Genomic DNA, 21,001 nt, shown 5'->3' on the forward strand with positions numbered 1-21,001 from the left:
TTCTGCGTAGAAGCAGGGATTGTTGGTAGCCAAGATACAAGGGCCTCTCTACACAGGATTCCTCTTCTTTTTCCAAAAAAAGGGAGGAGGTGAGAAATGCGTCTTAGGGCTAAAGAGGCCTGGGAAACAGAGGTTGCTTTGAGAGAAGTATGAGTAACTGTGGAAGGTAAATAAATCTTGGGGTCCCTAAATCACTAAGCTAAAAGGAAAAGCCAAACTTGGAACTGCTTAGGGCAAATCTGCCTCCCGTTCTATTCACATTGAGATCAGTGCATATCTGATCACCTCCTATGGAAAGGCTAATCAGAAACAAAAAAAAATTCAACCATTTGTCTCTTATTGACCTATGACCGGAAAGCCCCCTCCCCACTTGGAGTTGCCTGGTCTTTGCCTCGAGTTGTACCACCTTTCTGGACTGAACCAATGGCCATCTTACACCTATTGACTGGTGTCTCATGTCTCCCTAAAATGTATAAAACCAAGCTGTGTCCCGGCCACCTTGGGCATATGTCATCAGGACTGTCTGAGACTGTGTCACAGGTGTGCGCCCTCAACCCTGGCAAAGTAAACTTTCTAAATTAACTGAGACCTGTCTCAGATTTTCAGGTTCGCATAATCTTCCTGCAAAAGTATTTGAATGCCTCTAATTCAACAGTTTTGATGTTTAGCAGTATAACCAACACTTCTCTTAGCACTATAAACAAGGAACTCCTTATCGAAAATAGAAAGTTAACTGAGATTCTGAAGTGCTTGTTTAGTTTTCAGACAAAAGCAAATAACCTATCAACATAACATCGACAGCACTTGAAGGCCCACTGTGTGCTGCTTTGGAATCTGCCTCATCTCTGGGTGATAAAGCATGCTCTGAAGAGACTCTGCAAGAGCGGCTTTTCTGTAAGTGGCCTGTGGCTTATTTATAGTCATTCTGCACGTGTGCTAATGAGCCATGCCCGCCTGGCAGACATAATTTAACTTTCTATAGCTCTTGGTTTTCTCATCTGTAAAATTACAAGGTTGGACAAGTTAAATTCTAAGAACTGTTAGCCTAAAACATTCTCTGCTCTCATGACACCCTGGTTAAAATAGTGTGTTATTTTGACTTCTCAGTAATCCTGACTGTCCTTCTTCCCCACTGATTCTGGATGAGGATTTTATGCCTGCTCTAACTTACCCAAAGCATTAGCACAGCTGATGATCTGACATGCTGAACAATGATTAAACTGTGACTGAGAAAGGTCACTCGCTGAATGTATGTAGGTAAGTGTTCTAACCTCTCTAGGCCTCAATGCTAGTGTATGGAAGACACATTTGAGAGCAATAACTTAAGCACACTCGAGAATAACACTATGGTCTAAGGAAATGTGTTCAAAGTTCCGGCCAGGCGCGGTGGTTCACGCCTGTAATCCCAGCACTTTGGGAGGCCGAGGTGGGCAGATCACGAGGTCAAGAGATCGAGACCATCCTGGCCAACATGGGGAAACCCCGTTTCTACTAAAAATACGTAAATTATCCAAGCATGGTGGCGGGTGCCTGTAGTCCAAGCTCCTTGGAGGCTGAAAGCAGGAGAATCACTTGAACCCAGGAGGCAGAGGTTGCAGTGAGCCAAGATTGTGCCACTTGCACTCCAGCCTGGGGACAAAGTGAGATTTCATCTCAAAAAAAAAAAAAAAAAAAAAGGTCCAAGCTAAGGAATCCAGAAGTGGCCAACCTGAAGATCCACCATTTATCTGTGAAGGACATCAGAATCCCCGGACCATCCCTTGAAATGCAGGCTGTATGGGGGCTCCAGGTCCTTTGTTTTGGGATACATGGAGGTTTCTAGGTGGAGGCTGCTAAGTAACAAAGTATTATAACCTGCGTGCATTTTTTTTTTTTTTTTTTTGAGATGGAGTTTCACTCTTGTCACCCAGGCTGGAGTGCAATGGTGCAATCTCGGCTCACCACAACCTCCGGCCCCTGGGTTCAAGTGATTCTCCTGCCTCAGCCTCCCAAGTAGATGGAATTACAGGTATGCACCACCACACCCAGTTAATTTTGTATTTTTAGTAGAGACAGGGTTTCACCATGTTGGTCACGCTGGTTTTGAACTCCCGATCTCAGGTGATCCATGTGCCTCGGCCTCCCAAAGTGTTGGGATTACAGGCATGAGCCACTGCACCCGGCCCCTGTGTGCATTTTTTTAAAAAGTAGGGAGTCTTCTGTCCAGCCTGCCACTCCTGGACTACCCCATTTGTAAGTCCTCAATAAACCCTATTGACACAAGATTATTTGGATGCCACTTTGCCAGCTGGAAATCTTTGTGGTTGGCAGCACCTCTGTCCAAGTTTCGCCCATGACCACTGGGCTGGCTCTGCCCACTCAGCCCAGCAGGCTGTGCTGGGCTGGCTGTGCTTGGCTCTTGCTACCGACCCAGATCCCACACCCGCTGTGAGTGAGCCAAGTGCGGAGTGGTGAGGGGTGTGTGAGTGAGCAAGCATGGGGCACAACCAAGTGTGCCAGCTGCCATAGCAGGGCAGGCAGCTCCAGGTGCCAGCACAGGCGTGAGCTTTGTACAAGGCTGTGGCTGGACCAGATGTGCCTCAAGTGGCTTCTGCCTTGGGTTCCCCTCATCTGGATGAGGGGAACAGGTTGGTGCCCCAAAATTCAGAGACACCAGCAACCATAGAGGCCTAAGTGGGTGTTACAGCATATCACAGCTCTGGCTTGGAGTCCCAAGACCTGGGCCCCCAGAAGGGTTACTGCTTTTCCCTCACAGTCCAGCAAATGAGAGCATGTCACCACCCACAGCTTGGTGAGACAGCCAGGAACATGTTGCAGCCCTTTTCACTCCTGCTGTTCAGCAGGCCCTGGGTTCTTGTCCCATGACATAAGGTTATATGGACAACCGGAGCATGAGCAAGGTGGAGAAGAGTTTTATTGAGCAACATAACAACTCTCAACATGTGAGGGCAACTCGAAGTAAGCAGCCCCTTCCCCAAGTCAGGTAGTTCCAGTGTGTAGCTGAGTCTGGGGTTTTTATGGGCTCAGAATGGGGTAGTGGTGCTGATTGGTCCATGGGTGGGCCTCGAAAAAGCATCATTTAATTGGCTAAAAAGCCATTGAGGACGTTCTCACTCCAGTCCTGGGCTGTAGTAGCTAGGTTTTCAGGCTTTGGGCTGTCTTTGGCTTGAAGGTCAGATTTCACCAGGGACCTGGCCCTGTCTGCCTAGGAACTTGTCTGCCTCCTGCCGCTGACATTATGTCACCTTCACTGGCTCTGGGTCTCCTCTTTGGCTTCTGGGACATGGTACCATCTCTATAGGAGTCCACAAGGCTCCAGCACAATAGCTGGAAATTTGCAGAAGAAAAGAAAGGTTGCTCAAGGATGGGTGATGAAACAAATAATGAGGATGAAGCTAACAAAGAGCATTCTATTTCTCCAGATTTAAATATATCAAAAATAGCAGCCCCAAATTATTGAAAGCAAACCACATTTGGTATGGAGCTGTCTCTCTGGGCTAGTTTGCCAGCGGGTCTGCATGGTGGACCACATTGTCATCTGTCTTCCGTGTCCTTCTTCGGCATGATGAACTCTGCTGTGTGTGTCCTGGTGCTGGAACTGCTATTACCAACGAGCTAATTGAGTTTGCTGGCCTTGAAAATGCATCCCTGTAGGTAATGTGATGATGTAATGCTGTGTTCCTGCCGTCTGGATTTCCTCCCTGCCATTACAGAGGCCCTTTTTATGAGACTGGAAACAAAAACAAGAAAAAAAACAGGATGGCCTTTTGATGTGACTTAAACAAGGCTGGAACAGAGCCCCAGGCTTAACTTTCCTTTGTCCTCACATGCCCCTGAGATGCCAGGACTCAAGTGAAACAAGGAAATCCCAGAAAGCAGGTGGGGGTCCATGAGAGTCTGCTGGACACAGGTCTAAGGAAAATAGGAGCATAGGTGTAGGGAGGACGCCTGGAAGAAGGGTGAGCAAATGGCAAATGCCGGATACACAAGTTCCACTTATGAACAGAATGAGGACAGGGATAGGCAAGGTCAACCTAATCCAGCAGACACTGAGATGAGTTTGGAGAGAGGGAAGGCAGGACCCCTCTGATGTCTAAGGAAGAAGAGCATGACAGACTGCCCTGGACAGGTGGTATGCCCAGCACAGGACAAGCTGGAGGCAGACGGGGGAGTCCATCTGGGCCGTGCAAGGGAAAGCTAGAAACTATCACAGCCTGATACCACAGGGTGATACCACACCCCTGATCTGCGTCAGGGGTGGGGCTGTGGAAAGCCAGGCAGGGCACCTGCCCTCATGGAACTAACTTTCTAGTGCTGAAAATGAACTCATAGGGCATGAAGACAGACCCCACAGATCAATGGAATAGAATCAAGTCCAGAAACAAAGCCTTGTATATGTGGTCAAATGACTTAGAACCAAAACCATTCAATGCTGAAAGGATTTGTTTTTTCTTTTCTTTCTTTTTTTTTTTTTTTTTTTTTTGAGATGGAGTCTTGTTCTGTCTGCCATGCTGAAGTGCAATGGCATGATCTCTGCTCACTGCATCCTCTGCCTCCTGGGTTCAAGTGATTCTCCTGCCTCAGTCTCTCAAGTATCTGGGATTACAGGCACCGACCACAATGCCCAGCTAACTTTTGTATTTTTTTTGGGGGGGGGGGACGGAATCTTGCTCTGTCGCCCAGACTGGAGTGCAGTGGCCGGATCCTGGATCTCACTCACTGCAAGTTCCGCCTCCTGGGTTTACACCATTCTGTCTCAGCCTCCCGAGTAGCTGGGACTACAGGCACCCACCACCTCGCCTGGCTAGTTTTTTGTATTTTTAGTAGAGACAGGGTTTCACCGTGTTAGCCAGGATGTTCTCAATCTCCTGACCTCGTGATCCGCCCGCCTCGGCCTCCCAAAGTGCTGGGATTACAGGCTTGAGCCATCGCGCCCGGCCAACTTTTGTATTTTTAGTAGAGACGGGGTTTCACAATGTTGGCCAGGCTGGTCTCCAACTCCTGACCTCAGGTGATCAGCCCGACTCGGCCCCCCAAAGTGCTGGAATTACAAACATGAGCCACTGTACCTGTCCTTGAGCTATAGAGTTTTCTGTTGCTCAGTTGCTGTAAATCTAGGTGCTCAATTGCTGTAAACTTAGGTTCCTTAATCAGTCTGCTGCTTTTTTAATTTAATTTTATTTTTTTTGAGACAGGGTCTCACTCTGTCACACAGGCTGAAGTATAGTAGTACAATCATGGCTTACTGCAGCCTGAAACTCCTGGGCTCCAGGGATCCTCCTGCCTTAGCCTCCTGAGTAGCTGGGACTACAAGCGTGCACCACCACACCTGGCTAATTTTTTTTTTTTAATCTTTTGTAGAGATGGGATCTTGCTATGTTGCCCAAGCTGGTCTCAAACTGCTGGCCTCAAGTGATCCTCCCAACTCAGCCTCCCAAAGTGCTGGGATTACTGGTATGAGCCACTGCACGTCGCTACTAAGGCTGCTTGAAGCTGAATGGAGACAATGAAATAAAGTGGTTAATACCTGGCAGACACGGGCCTCCAAGAAGATATTCGTGTTACTTCAGTTTCTGTCTTTTGTCAAAAAGCCTTCTGATACAAGTCAAAATGAATTATGAATTTTCATTATGAATCCTCTCCTTCCTTCTCCTGATGCGGTGAACAGAGCTTCAAAGTTGCCCTTGGGGTATCTCTTATGCCATTTTGCTCTTCAACATCTGCAACGTAATTAACTACTTTTTGTGTTGCCTTTCATTTAGAGCTATGCCTGGTGCAGTGACTGCCCCCTAGCAAATACTGCAGCGCAATGAAGTTAGAAAAAACCGCAAAAATACTTCCTGACTGAATAAACGATGATGATATTTGTAACGCGATGCACACACAGACACACACCATTTCCAAGGAACGGGATCATTAAAATATTTTGTAACCCATTTCACATCAATATTATCCATGTTATGTGAATCACTACTTGGCAAAATGAAAAAAAATATATATAGTTCAATTGGACTGTGAGAGCTGAGCATAAACAGGTTGCAGATGAAAGTCCTGGTTTGTGAATATGGGTGAAGGGAAAAAGCGCCTGTCTCCTAATGGAAAAGAAATTTCCCAGGAAGGGAAAAAATAAAAGGTGACCGGAAACAAAAGCAAGATGAATCACTTTCATTCTGAAAGGAACACAGTGAAACAATGTTGCTAAATGAGACACAATTTCTGACAAAGATCTTCTCTGTTCTCCAAGGACTTTTATTGTGCAGCATGTACCAAGAGTTATGTGTTATCTTCCCAAAAAGAGTCAGTGTACTTTATTTTATGCGTGGTATCTCTCTTTGCCTCTTCTCCCCACTTGCTGCGATTTAAGCCTCTATTGTAGTGCCCTATCTCTGATCAGCACCAAAGATCTGAAAAGCCCTGAGTTTGCAAGAATTTAAAAAAAAAAAAAAAGCCTCAGGTTTGACAGTGACAGATCCTACAGTCCCCCAGGGATGACATTCCTGCACTATGAAGACCGCAGATCCTCTGATAACAAGCAGTAGCTCCTGTTTGCCTCATGCCTTTATGTAGAGGTCAGGATACCTGCAAGGGAAAGGGCATTGCTGGGAGAGCCTGGGCTACTTTTGCCAAACACAGCAGGATCGACTTCATATTAGAGGCAACAAGTTTGGGTGAAAGGGAAGGTAGGGATACAGTCCTTGAACTCAAGGATGTCATAATGGAAAGCAAGGTTTAAGATGTGAAAAATGACCCTTTAGGCTGGGCGCGGTAGCTCATGCCTGTAATCCCAGCACTTTGGGAGGCTGAGGCGGGTGGATCACGAGGTCAGGAGATCGAGACTACGGTGAAACCCCGTCTCTACTAAAAATACAAAAAATTAGCCGGGCGTGGTGGGGGGCACCTGTAGTCCCAGCTGCTTGGGAGGCTGAGGCAGGAGAATGGTGTGAACCCGGGAGGCAGAGCTTGCAGTGAGCCGAGATTGCGCCACTGCACTCCAGCCTGGGGCGACAGAGTGAGACTCCATCTCAAAAACAAAACAAAACAAAACAAAACAAACAAACAAAAAAATGACCCTTTAAACTTAAACCAAAATCCCTATAAGCTGCTTTCTTGATTTTATTTTATTTTTGGAGACAGGATCTCACTCTGCTGCCCAGGCTGAAGTGTATGCAGTGGCATGATCATAGCTCACAGCAGCCTCAAACTCCCGGGCTCAAGCGATCCTCCTGCCTCAGCCTTCTGCATAGCTGGTACACAACACAGGCACGTGCCACCAGGCCCAGCTAATTCTGTAAATATTTATTTTTTGTAGAGATGTTTCCCAGGCTGTTCTGGAACTCCTGGTCTCAATTGATCCTCCCTCCTCAGCCTCTCGAAGTGCTGGGATTACAGGCATGAGCCACCATGCCCACCTGGCATTCAGCTATTCTCGAGCACTGTGTCCTTGCCTCCCTAAACCTCAGTTTCCTCCTCTCTAAAATGGGATAACAGTAGCATCTGCTGCAAACAATTGCTGTAGGGAATAAATAATATCGTACACGCAAGGCTAGTATCACTGTAGTGAGAGCTGGAGAAATACCACCTCTTCTTGTTGTTATTATTTGTATAGTGATTTATACCTTAACATTCCTTGGTGTAGTGAGTGATTAACACCTTCTTACAGTTAATGAATGAACAATTAGAACACAATTAAGCAAAGAGAATTGCATTACTCTTCTGATTAAAAGCCTGGTACCCAAAGGATGAAATTTAAACTATTTCGTGTGGCTTTCCATCTGGCCCCAGGCTCACCTACCGGCCTCCCCCCTGTCAGTACAAGCTCTGCTGAGCCACCCGAAATTATATACGCTCACTGAACATTCACCACATTTGAGCTTGACTTGTGTACCTGTAAGTCTGAACATAGCATGTGCTCAGGTCCTTTCCTCTATGACCAACAAATGTAGACGGAAGAGTGAGTTAGAATTCCTGTGTGAGCTTCAGTGCCCAACCTAGATGCCCCTTTCCCTGCAAAGCCATCCTTTGGCCTCCCTGAAGCATTGGTCATTTATCTCTCCTCTGGGCTCACACCATATTTTATGCCACTGCTTCTCAAAGTGTGGTCCCTGGACCAGTAGCAATAGCATCATCTGGGCACATATTAGGCCAATATCACTTTATTAAGGGCTGGAGAAATACCACTTGTTGTTGTTAATATTATTATAGTGAGCTTTTTGTCCCTTAGCATTTGTTAGAAATGCAAATTACTTGGCTCTGTCGTGGATCCACTGAACCAGAAACTCTGGGGCTGGGACTCAGCAACCTGTGCTTGAAGGAGCCTTTCGCGTGATTCTGATGCACGCTCACATTAGAGAACCATAGCGCGATGCAAACTTTCACTTTACCCTGCCTCCTACACTTTCAAAACCACTTGCTTAAACATATGATTCTGTCCTATAACAGTTAGCTTTTAGCCAACTTTTTTACCTTCCTGTGTCCTAATTTTCCTCATCTGTTAAAAATAGGAATGATTAGCTGGGTGCGGTGGCTCACATCTGTAATCTCAGCACTTTGGGAGGCCGAGGCAGGCGGATCGCCTGAGGTTGGGCGTTCGAGACCAGCCTGACCAACGTGGAGAAACCCTGTCTCTACTAAAAACACAAAGTTGGCCGGGCGTGGTGGCGCATGCCTGTCATGCCTGTAGTCCCAGCTACTCGGGAGGCTGAGGCAGGAGAATTGCTTGAACCCGGGAGGTAGAGGTTGTGGTGAGCTGAGATCGTACCACTGCACTTCAGCCTGGGCAACAAGAGAGAAAATCCATCTAAAAAAAAATAATAAAAAAGGAATTATCATATTACCTTACAGAAATGCTTAAAATTAGAATTAATAAATAGAAAATGTGATCTATGGTATCTCAAACACTAGTGTCCTCCAGACCCCTCCAACCTCATCTCCCAACTGTTTATTCATGATTGCCTAGTGTAATGGTCTTCATATAAAACTGCTCATTGCCTTGCCAAAGAGACCCATCCAAGAGGTATAATTCCAGGGGGAGTGTCTGTTGGGCTTTTGAGAACTGAGCTATCTATCCCAAGCATCAACAAGGAATGACTGAGCTATTACAAATGAATTAATCATGGGTAAACTCCAGCATGAGGTAGAGATGGCGGGAAAGGGAAGAAAGATTATGTATGGCTACCTCCAAGGGAGGATGCGTCAAGCTAGGGTCAAGAAAGGGTAAGTTAGAGGGATGGATATAGAACTTTGCAACAACTTGCTGCGATTGTGCCTTTGGGGTGGCTGCGTTGGGTGGGACTTTTCTCTCTGTCGCTAAATGAGTACGCAGAATGATCCCAGAAATTGCACTGTTTTGCCCATGAACCTGGTTCTATTCACAGGGAAGGGCTTGCATGATGGCTGACTGAAGGGAGGCCTGGTGGCCATAGTGATCACCTCTGTAGCTCATGTACCAGATAAGCATGGAACCAGATAAGGCTCCACGCAGCTTTCCTGGTTGGAAGAGTTATGCCTATTTGGTGGTGCACATAATAAATGTTTTAGGAGTCAGGCAGGGTTTGCAGTAATCAGGGAAGACTTCCCAGAATTCAGCCGTGGGTTTAAAGAGATCTGGGGTTCAGATAGTCAGAGAGAGGTCAATGAACATTCCAGCCAGGGAAATAGCTGAGCGCCCCGCTCTAAGCTCTCTCATAAAACACCATTTGTTTCTCTCATAGAGCATTTCACAATTTGTAATTATTGCTCATTTATTTAGGGTTGGTATCCTCCTTCTCCTGTACATGCTAGTAGGGCAAGAGTCACATCCAATCTTTCTTTTCCATTATTTTATCCTGAGCATCTTAGAACCAGGCCTAATGTGGGTTAGGTTCTGAATATATGTCTTTAGTATTCATCTCAATGAACATTGTTTAAATGAATGAATGAGTCAGGCCAGCTGACCAGGTAAGACAGTGCCTCGTTCCAGAAGGCTCTGACATCTTGGCTGGAAAATTCGCTCTTAATATAATAGTCAGTAGACAATTGTGACCTCCTAGAAAACAAAAAGTATTGGCCGGCCGCAGTGGCTCATGCCCGTAATCCCAGCACTTTGGGAGGCTGAGGCAGGTGGATCACTTGAGGTCAGGAGTTCAAGACCAGCCTGGCCAACATACAGAAACGCCATCTCTACTAAAATTACAAAAATTAGCCACTCATGGTGGTGGGCACCTGGAATCCCAGCTACTTGGGAGGCTGAGGCAGGAGAATTGCCTGAACCCAGGAGGCAGAAGTTGCAGTGAGCCGAGATTGTGTCACTGCACTCCAGCCTGGGCAACAGAGTGAGACTGTCTCAAGAAAAAAAAAAAGAAAAGAAAAAAGGAAAACAAGAATTATTTCCCATTAAGTCAGTGAATTGATTCAGTAGTAGACTGTGATACTATACAAAGTTAAATCAGAGAGCACCCCTCCATTGAAGGAGATCAGACTCTGAACGTGGGCAGGGATTGGCTGTGTGCATAAGCAGGAATAACACAGAATAGGACGGAATCGTGCTGCACGGGAGAGGCAGGAGTTCAGTGTGGAGCGATGGAAGGACAGAGAGCTTGCAAGTCTGCCTAGAGACAACTTGTTGGTGTGGAGTTGGGGAGATCGGGAGAGAGCAGGTGGTTCAGTTTGGCTAAATTCTCTTTGCCTTCCCCACAACATTTAGCATAGTGCATTGCACACTGCTGGCATTTCATGACCGTAATGACTGTTGCATTATTATTTACCTCCATGATCAAGGAAGTAACAGGAGGCAACTGGAAATATTTTAAATACAACTTCATCCGAACTGGAACATTTTTTTTCACCAACCCAAAGTAACATTCAATTTAAAGCAGTTTGTAAAGGTTGGACTATCAAAGGGGGAATAGAAAGGATCGTGTGTGTGTGTGTGTGTGTGTGGAATATTATGAGTAGTCTATCATTGCCTGAGAATTTGTAAAAGAGTTATACAAAGGGCGGGCACGGAGGCTCATGCCTATAATCTGAGCGTATTGGGAGGCCAAGGTGGGCAAATCACCTGAGGTCGGAAGTTCCAGACCAGCCTGACCAACACGGAGAAACCCTGTCTCTACCAAAAATACAAAATTAGCTGGGTGTGGTGGTGCATGCCTGTAATCCTAGCTACTCGGGAGGCTGAGGCAGGAGAATCACTTGAATCTCGGAAGCAGAGGTTGTGGTGAGCCAAGATCGTGCCATTGCACTCCATCCAGCCTGGGCAACAAGAGCGAAACTCTGTCTAAAAAAAAAAAAAAAAAAAAAAGTTATACAAGTAGGCAAAGATGGCCCATGCATGGGCTTACATTGCGTCAAGGAGATCATCCTAAAAGCAGCCTTCGGAAAGTTTAAAAGACTGGGGCATTTGGTGGGACCTGCATTTTAGGAAGGTCACATGCATGGTTTTTGAGAGATGGGTGGGTGGTAAGATTGGCTAGTCTTCCTCCCTGATCCTGTAGTTACTACGCTTCTCCCCTCCCTCATTGCAAGCCTCTCCTGGGATGGGATTGTAATTATCTGCTCACGTGTCCTTCCCTCCCACCAGAGAGAAGGGCAAGTGTTTTGAGGTCACGGAGTGGGCCTTATTCTTAGAAATCTGCCAGTATTATATTAGCTCGCAAGATGGTAGGGAGGGAAAACAAATGACAAACAATTTTAGTAGTTCAGGCAAAAAATGAGAGTGGCCTGAGCTAGGGTCACATTTGTGAAGTATGGAGGCTGGGCGCGGTGACTCATGCCTGCAATCTCAGCACTTTGGGAGGCTGAGGCGGACAGATCATGAGGTCAGGAGATCAAGACCATCCTGGTCAACATGGTGAAACCTCGTCTCTACTAAAAATATAAAAATTAGCTGGGCGTAGTGGCGTGTGCCTGTAATCCCAGCTACTCGGGAGGCTGAGGCAGGAGAATCTCTTGAACCAGGGAGTCGGAGGTGGCAGTGAGCCGAGATCACACCACAGCACTCCAGTCAGGCAACAGAGCGAGACTCCATCTCAAAAGAAAAGAATGGAACATAGGGAACAGATATCTGCTACACTTTAGCTGGAAAATATACAGGACTTTGTCATAGACGGTGGGGGTGAAGGAGGGGGAGGAGCCAGAGATTTGAATGACTTAGGTAGAGTAGAGAACGATGGGTGGCTCTTTGGGACAGGACACAGAGGAGGAGAAACACATTTAGAGAAGCATAGCACAGGTTCAGTATGGGACATGTTGTATTTAACAAACCAATGGAACTTTAAAGCAGAGATATCTAAAATGGGTTGGATTTGCATGTGTAGGGTTCAGAGACAAAGCTGAGCTAAGGAATTCAATAAAATCGATAGAGTGATAGGTAAAGACAGAGAAAGACATGAAGTCAGCCACCTCCTGTACAATATTTGGTATTACCTGTCTTTCTAATTTTTGCTGTCTAAGCCATTATAAGACAGCATCTCAGTGCTGTTCTACTTTTCATTTATTGAAGTATTTATCTATATTCTTTTTGCCTACCAGAGCTCGTTCTTCTGTGAATTGCCTTGAAATATATTAGGCAATAGAAATATTTTCCTTTTTTTTTTCTTTTGTCCTTTTTTGTTGTTGTTGTTGTTGTTGGTTTGCAGGATTTCTTTGTATATTCCAGAAATTATTCCTTTGACTGTTTTAGGCATTGGGAATACCTTCTCACACTCTGCCATCTATTTAATTTGTATTTGCAATTTCTAGCTTATGCCAGGAGAAGGAATACATTAACTGAGCCCCAGAAATACAGTGAATACAGTGGAAGAAGCACATGTCAGAGTAAGATAAGGTTGGAGAGTGGACGTATTGACTGAAGAGTGTAGGATTTTGACAGGCAAAGCCAGAAGATGTGCCAGCTGATGGGAGTGGTATGTTTTTAGGGGCCATAATATGATTTGGAGGTGTGTCAACACCCAAATCTCATTTTCAATTGTAATTTCCAAAGTTGGAGGTGGGGCATAGTGGGAGGTGATTGAGTGGTGGGGGTGGATTTCTCATGAATGTTTTAACACCATCCACTTGGCGCTATTCTCATGATAGTGAGTGAGTTACCGCGAGATCTAGTGGTTTGAAAGTGCGTAGCACCGTCCCTGCCCCCATCCCAGCTCTTGCTCCTTCTCCAGCCGTGTGAGGGGCCTGCATCCCCCTTTGCCTCCTGCCATTATTGAAAGCTCCCTCAGACCTTCCCAAAAGCAGATCCCGCCATGCTTCCTATACCGCCTGCAGAACCAGGAGCCAATTAAACCTCTCTTCTTATAAATTATCCAGTCTCAGGTATTTCTTTATAGCAAAGCGAGTATGGCCTAATACAGGGCACAGTAACAGAAAAACCCAGGCATGGGGGTGCTATGGGATGGACAGCAGCAGGGAGCAAGAGGGAGCATGGATGAGATGTTCATGCTGACAGAAAGCCAGGGAAGAGGGGTAAGGGGAGCTTGGACCACAGTCGAAAGAGCAGCAGGTGCCAGTCTTGGTCTTCATCTAGGGGTGGTGGAAGTTAAGCAAAGGAGAGACCTGGCCAGAGATTTCCTTTAGTAAGCTGAGCCCGGAAATAGCATGGAAGGCACTCAGAATGGGGGCAGACTAGAGTTGGGATGCCAATTTAGGGAACCTGGCAATAGGGTAGGGTGATGGTGAGTTTTATGTGTCAACCTGCTTAGGCTGTGGTACCCACTTATGGAATCAAACACTGATGTAGGTGTTTCTGTGAAGGTGTCTTGTGGACGTGATTAACAACTACAATCATCCACTTTACTTTTTATTTATTTCATTTTTTTTTTTTTTTAGATAGTCTTGCTCTGTTGCCCAGACTGGAGTGCAGTGGTGCAATCTCAGCTCACTGCAAACTCCGCCTCCCGGGTTCAAGCGATTCTCCTGCCGCAGCCTCCTGAGTAGCTGGGATTGTAGGCACACGCCACTGTGCTCTCTAATTTTTGCATTTCTAGTAGAGGCAGAGCCTCAACATGTTGACCAGGCTGTTCTCGAACTCCTGGCCTCAGGTGATCCACCCACCTCAGTCTCCCAAAGTGCTGGGATTACAGGCATGAGCCACCATGCCTGACTAATCCGTCAACTTTAAACTAGACTTAAGCGAAGTGGATTTAAATGAAGTCTGTGATATGGGGGAGCCTTTTTCAATCAGTTGAAGGCATTAAGAATAAAACTGGCTGGGCGCGGTGGCTCAAGCCTGTAATCCCAGCAGTTTGGGGGGCCGAGACGGGCGGATCACGAGGTCAGGAGATAAGAGACCATCCTGGCTAACACGGTGAAACCCCATCTCTACTAAAAGATACAAAAAACTAGCCGGGCGTGGTGGTGGGGACCTGTAGTCCCAGCTACTCGGGAGGCTGAGGCAGGAGAATGGCATAAACCCGGGAGGCGGAGCTTGCAGTGAGCTGAGATCCAGCCACTGCACTCCAGCCCGGGCGACAGAGCGAGACTCCGTCTCAAAAAAAAAAAAAAAAAAAGAATAAAACTGAGGGCCGTGCATGGTGGCTCACGCTTCTGATCCCAGAACTTTGGGAGGCTGAGGCAGGCAGATGACCTGAGGTCAGGAGTTCGAGACCAGCCTGGCCAACATGGCAAAATCCCTGTCTCTACTAAAAATACAGAAATTAGCTGGGTGTGGCGGTGGGCGCCTGTAATCCCAGCTACTTGGGAGGCTGAGGCAGGAGAATTGCTTGAACCCAGGAGGCGGAGGTTGCGGTGAGCCGAGATGGTGCCACTGCATTCCAGTGTGGGCAACAAGAGGAGAACTCCAACAACAACAACAACAACAAAAATAAATAAAAAATAAAACTAAGGTTTTCTGGAGAAGAAAAGACTCTGCCTCAAGACTGTAACAGAGAAATTCTGCCCAGTTAGTTTCCAGCCTGCCCTTATAGATTTTGGACTTGCCAGTCCCCATAATCATATAAGCCAATTTCTTTTTTTTTTTTTTTTTTTTTTTTTTTGAGACGGAGTCTTGCTCTTATTCCCCAGGCTGGAGTGCAGTGGTGCAATCTCAGCTCACCGTAACCTCCACCTCCTGGGTTCAAGCAATTCTCCAGCCTCAGCCTCTCCAGTAGCTGGAATTACAGGTGCCCACCACCATGCCCAGCTAATTTTTGTGTTTTTAGTAGAGACAGGGTTTCACCATGTTGGCCAGGCTGGTCTTGAACTCTTGACCTCAGGTAATCCACCCACCTTGGCTTCCCAAAGTGCTGGGATTACAGGCATGAGCCACTGTGCTCGGCCCATATAAGCCAGTTTCTTAAACTGCCTCTCTTTCTCTCTCTCTCATAACACTCATCCCTAGGAGAGAGAAAGAGATAAATAAATCCTATCGGTTCTCTTTCTCTGGAGAACTGAATGACACAGGAAGTAGTTTATTGGCCTTTGAAGCTTTTTGTTGTTGCATGCCATAAATTAAAAATGAAATAAAAATTTAAAGGATACATTACACTTCAATATATGTATATTTTTATTTGGAAATTATTTATATGTACCCAAGTACTAATATGTTGTATACATTACAAAACACAAAAATAGAAGAATTATAAAGAATGAACTATGGGCCCGACGTGGTGGCTCATGCCTGTAATGCCAGCACTTTGGGAGACTGAGGCAGGCAGACCACCTGCAGTCAGGAGTTCGAGACCAGCCTGGCCAAGATGTTGAAATCCCATCTCTACTAAAAATACAAAAATTAGCCAGGCGTGGTGGCATGCACCTGTAATCCCAGCTACTGAGGAGGCTGAGGCAGAAGAATCGCTTGAACCCAGGAGATGGAGGTCGCAGTGAGCTGAGATTGAGCCACTGCACTCCAGCCTCGCTACAGAGTGAGACTCCATCTAAATAAATAAATAAATAGATAAGTAACTGGAACTCAAAGTTGAAGCATTTCCTTCCTGCGTTCACCAAGGCATCCTCACAGTTTTTGGAAATCAGCTGACCAAGGTGAAAGGTGACAAAGGTCAAACTTCAGTGATTACAATATAATAAGAACTGAACCAGGATAAACAAAGATGAAAGTCTAAGTCAATTTTCTTTCTTTTCTTTTTTTTTGAGACAGAATCTTGCTCTATCCCCCAGGCTGGAGTGCAGTGGGCAATTGTGGCTCACTGCAGCCTCCACCTCCCAGTTCCAGCGATTCTCACACCTCAGCCTCCCAAGTAGCTGGGTCTACAGGAAGGTGCCACCATGCCCGGCTAATTTTTGTGTTTTTAGTAGAGATGGGGTTTCACCATGTTGGCCAGGCTGGTCTCAAACTCCTGGCCTCAAGTGATCTGCCCACTTCGGCCTCTCAAACTGCTGCAGTGCAGTGGCAAGATCTTGGCTCAGTGCAACCTCTGCCTCTCAGGTTTGAGTGATTCTCCTGCCTCAGTTTCCTGAGTAGCTGGGACTACAGGCCCCCGCCACCACCCCTGGATAAATTTGGTATTTTTAGCAGAGACATGGTTTCGCATGTTGGCCAGCCTGGTCTTGATCTCCTGACCTCAGGCGATCTGCCTGCCTCTGCCTCCCAAAGTGCTTGGATTATAGGCATGAGCCACTGCGCCCGGCCCCAGCCAGAATAATTTTCAACTTAATGTTTGCTTATCTATGTTTGAAATAAGAGGTTTCCCTGAAACAGAACCTTTCTATCTATTTTTCCAGTTTTCCTCAAAATTGTGAGCGTACAAACACAATCGGAAATTCTGCACATCCCCAAATAACCAGACTGTTAGACTTTTTAAGCCTAATGCCAGATTTACATCAAGATCCTCCTTACCTATCTTGGTGAGACAGGCTCATGTTTTAAATAACTCCTGGCACTTGAAGAGTGATTTTGCTTCCAGAGCAATTTCATTAACCTTGACTCAGCATTGCCTCACCACAGAGTCTGGAGGCAGGAAAGTTTGGAATGGCGTCTCTTGTTTTGTAGATGGGTCTTATTAACAGCGACAAAAAAACGTCCAGCTTTTTGGAAATGAAAAGTAGAATGACGGTTGCCAGGGGTAGAGAGGAGGAGAGAGAAAAAGTTGTTCAATGGGTTTAGCGTTTCAGTGTTGCAGAACAAAAAAATTCCAGGGATTTTTACATAATACCATGCTTATAGTTAATGCTACTGTACACTTAAAAATGGTTAAGATGCTCAGGAGGCTGAGATAGGAGAATCGCTTGAACCCCGGAAGCGGAGGTTGCAGTGAGCCGAGATCACACCATTGCACTCCAGCCTGGGTAAGAGAGTGAGACTCCATCTCAAAAAAAAAAAAAAGGTAAGATAAGTTTTATGTTATGTGTTTTTTTCTTTTTATTATTTTATTTTACATTCTGGGATACATGTGCAGAACGTGCAGGTTTGTTACATATGTATACATGTGCCATGGTGGTTTGCTGCACCTGTCAACCCGTCATCTAGGTTTTAAGACCTGCATGCATTAGGTATTTGTCCTAAGGCTCTCCCTCCCCTTTCCTCCTACCCGCTACAGGCCCCGGTGTGTGATGTTTCCCTCCGTGTGTCCATGTGTTCTCATTGTTCAACTCCCACTTGTAAGTGAGAACATGCAGTGTTTGGTTTTCTGTTCCTGTGTTAATTTGCTGAGGATGATGGTTTCCAGTTTCATCCATGTACCCGCAAAGGACATAAACTCATTCCTTTTATGGCTGTATATTATTCCGTGTTGTGTATGTGCCCATTTTCTTAATCCAGTCTATCATTGATGGGCATTTGGGTTGGTTCCAAGCCTTTGTTATTATCAATAGTGCTGCATTAAACATACTTGTGCATGTGTCTTTAGAGTAGAATGATTTATAATCCTTTGGGTCTATACCCAGTAATGCGGATTTCTGGGTCAAATGGTATTTCTGGTTCTAGATCCTTGAGGAATCGTGAAGCCATATGCATGTCTTTAGTATAACAAAAAATAACTAAACTGGGATTTGGGGAGGTTAAACAAATTGATCAAGGTCACACCATTGACCAACAGATAGAAACAGGGTAGGATTAATGTCATTTGGGGGCCAGTTCATGTTCTTTCCGTTATATAGACTATGCAATGTATAAAAAATTTTCCTTCCCTTCCTGTCTGTGGCATATAAATTTGGAGCAGTCTAGACTATCTTTGCGATAACAGACACTTAAGTAGATTCCAAATATTTCTTTTTTTAATCCTTCGTGTACAACATTGACTTTTCTAATCAATAGTTAAAATAAATCTCAAGGATTTGCTGGATTATTTGTGAAATGCAGCAGGGAGCACTGCAACTTATCAGTAAATACACAGGTGCGTAAAACGAAAGGAGGAAGAAGGGAGAGCCAGCCCCAACTCCTGGCCACCATCCAGGTCTGTGATGTAACTTTCAAACGACAAATCAATGACACGCGGTCATTCTGTAGCTCCCAAATCACTCCATCACAGCAGAAGACACAAACGCCACAACCCACCGGCACGAAGAACACTCACCCAGCATATCCAGACACGCAGGTGAGATCTCCGGGTTAGAAGACCCCAGGGAGCTGTGCAGCTACTAGGGAGGAAAGAGTTTAGAGGAGGCTGCTTTGGAGCTGTTCAGCTGGTCCTGATCATTCTTGGAAATATGTCTCTTAGTGGGACCCTTGATTGATTGATCGATCGATTGATTGATTGAGACAGAGCCTTTCTCTGTTGCCCAGGCTGGAGTGCAATGGCACACCACCACACCTCACTGCCTCCTGGGTTCAAGCGATCCTCCCACGTCAGCCTCCTGAGTAACTGGGGCTACAGGCACCCGCCAGCCATCACACCTGGCTAACTTGATTATGTTTTTGTAGAGACGAGGTCTCACTATGTTGTCCAGCTTGTCTCAAACTCCCAGCTGGGCTCAAGCAATCCTCCCGCCTCAGACTTCCAAAGTGCTGGGTTTACAGATGTGAGCCACCTCGAGGCCCTTATTTTTATTTTTATTTAACTATTTCAGTGAATTTCTCTCAGCATCATATAAGATGTGTATTGAATACATACTACCACAGAGAGAGATTACAAATCTTAAAATACTCATTGTGTTACTCTGCTAGGACAGCTGTAACAAAATACCACAGACTGGGTAGTTTAAACAACAGAAATGTATTTCTCTCAGTTTTGAAGGCTGGAAGTCTGAAATCAAGGTGAAAGTAGGGTTGCTTTTTCCCAAGGCCTATGTCTTCGGCTTGCAGACTGTCCTCAGATGGACTTTGCTCTGTGTTCATACCCCTGGTGTCTCTTCTTTGTTTTGCTTTTTGTTTGTTTTTTGTCTTGACAAAGAGTTTCGCTCTTGTCGCCCAGGCTGGAGTGCAATGGCACCATCTTGGCTCACCACAACCTCTGCCTCCCGGGTTCAAGCAATTCTCCTGCCTCAGCCTCCTGAGTAGCTGGGATTATAGGCACCCGCCCCCACACCCAGATCATTTTGTATTTTTAGTAGAGATGGGGTTTCTCCATGTTGGTCAGGCTGGTCTTGAACTCCCGACCTCAGGTGATCAGCCCGCCTCAGCCTCCCAAAGTGCTGAGATTACAGGCACGAGCCACTGCGACCAGCCTCTTCTTCCTCTGAGGACACTAAGTCCTGATACCCTTAGAGCTCCAACCTTATGACCTCATGTAAACTTAATTACCTCCTTGAAGACTTTATTTTGGCCAGGAGCCTGTGGCTCACGCCTGTAATCCCAGCACTTTGGAAGGCTGAGGCCGACGGATCACTTGAGATCAGGAGTTCAGGACCAGACTGGTCAACGTGGAAAAACTCTATCTCTACAAAGAAAACACAAAAATTAGCCTGGCACAGTGGTGTGTGCCTGTAGTCCCAGCTACTTGGGAGGCTGAGGCAGGAGGATCACTTGAGCCTGGGAGACAGAGATTGAAGTGAGCCGAGATGGCACCACTGCACTCCAGCCTGGGTGACTGGAGTGAAACGCTGTCTCAAAAAAACAAAACAAAACAAAAAACAAAAAATAAAACCTTATCTCCAAATACAATCACGTTGCAGGTTAAGCCTTCAACATCTGAATCTTGGGCAGGGGACACAAATCACTCTGTAACACTTACTTTTGTACTTTCTCTCAAGGCCTCTTTCCTTGGCTTGCAGACTGTGTTCTCAGATGGCCTTTTCTCTTTGTGCACGTTCCTGGTACCTGGTGTCTTTTCTTTCTTCTTTCTTCTTTCTTCTTCTTCTCCTTCTCTTTCTCCTTCTTCTTCTCCTTCTTCTCCTTCTCCTCCTCCTCTTCCTCTTCTTCTTCTTCCCCTTCCCCTTCCTCCTCCTCCTCCTCTTCTTCTTCTCCCCCTTCCCCTTCTTCTTCCTTCTCCCTCCCCCTCCCTCTCCTTCCCCCTCCCACCTCCCCCTCCTCCTCCTCCTCCTCCTCCTCCTCCTTCTTCTTCTTCTTCCTCCTCCTCCTCCTCCTTCTTCTTCCTCCTCCTCCTCTTTCTCCTCCTCCTCCTCCTCCTCCTCCTCCTCCTCCTCCTCCTCCTCATCTTCTTTCAGATGGTCTCTTGCTCTATCTTCCAATCTGGAGTACAGTGGTGCAATCTCAGTTCACTGAAACCTCTTCCTCCCAGGTTCAAGCAATTCTCATGTCTCAGCCTCCCGAGTAGCTGGGATTACAGGCATGTGCCACCAAGCCCAGCTAATTTTTGTATTTTTAGTAGAGACAGGGTTTCATCATGTTAGTCAGGCTGGTCTCAAATTCCTGACCTCAGGTGATCCTCCTGCCTTGGCCTCCCAAAGTGCTGGGATTACAGGTGTGAGCCACCATGCCTGGCCTTTTTTCTTCTTATAAGGACTCTAGGCCTATTGGATTAGAGCTCCACCCTTATGACCTCGTGTAAATGTAATTACTTCCTTGAAGACTTTATCTCCAAATACAATCACATTGCAGGTTAAGGCTTCAACATCTGAATCTTGGTGGGAGGTATACAATTCACTCTATAACACTCATTTTTCTGCTTTATTTCCCGTACCTTTACTTGTATACACCTTACAACAGTCAATGTCATCTACATTGCCTTGAGGCAAA

At 46.0% G+C, this 21,001-nt stretch overlaps 2 long non-coding RNA genes across 3 annotated transcripts in view; both read left to right on the top strand.

The window, feature by feature from the left end:
- Positions 1-21,001, top strand: part of LOC139362951 (uncharacterized) — a 147,659-nt gene that overhangs the window by 115,995 nt on the left and 10,663 nt on the right. The window lies entirely within an intron of this gene.
- LOC105466352 (uncharacterized) lies at positions 35-6,385 on the top strand. 2 transcript variants are annotated; one of them, XR_978149.2, is made up of 4 exons: positions 35-166; positions 759-894; positions 1,108-1,257; positions 5,362-6,385. It is a non-coding gene; the product is annotated as an uncharacterized lncRNA (long non-coding RNA). The 2 variants fall into 2 exon arrangements; XR_011622610.1 differs by lacking the exon at positions 1,108-1,257 and having other exon boundaries at positions 5,362-6,383.

Source organism: Macaca nemestrina, chromosome 4 (genome assembly GCF_043159975.1).
Source record: "Macaca nemestrina isolate mMacNem1 chromosome 4, mMacNem.hap1, whole genome shotgun sequence".
NCBI lineage: Eukaryota > Metazoa > Chordata > Mammalia > Primates > Cercopithecidae > Macaca > Macaca nemestrina.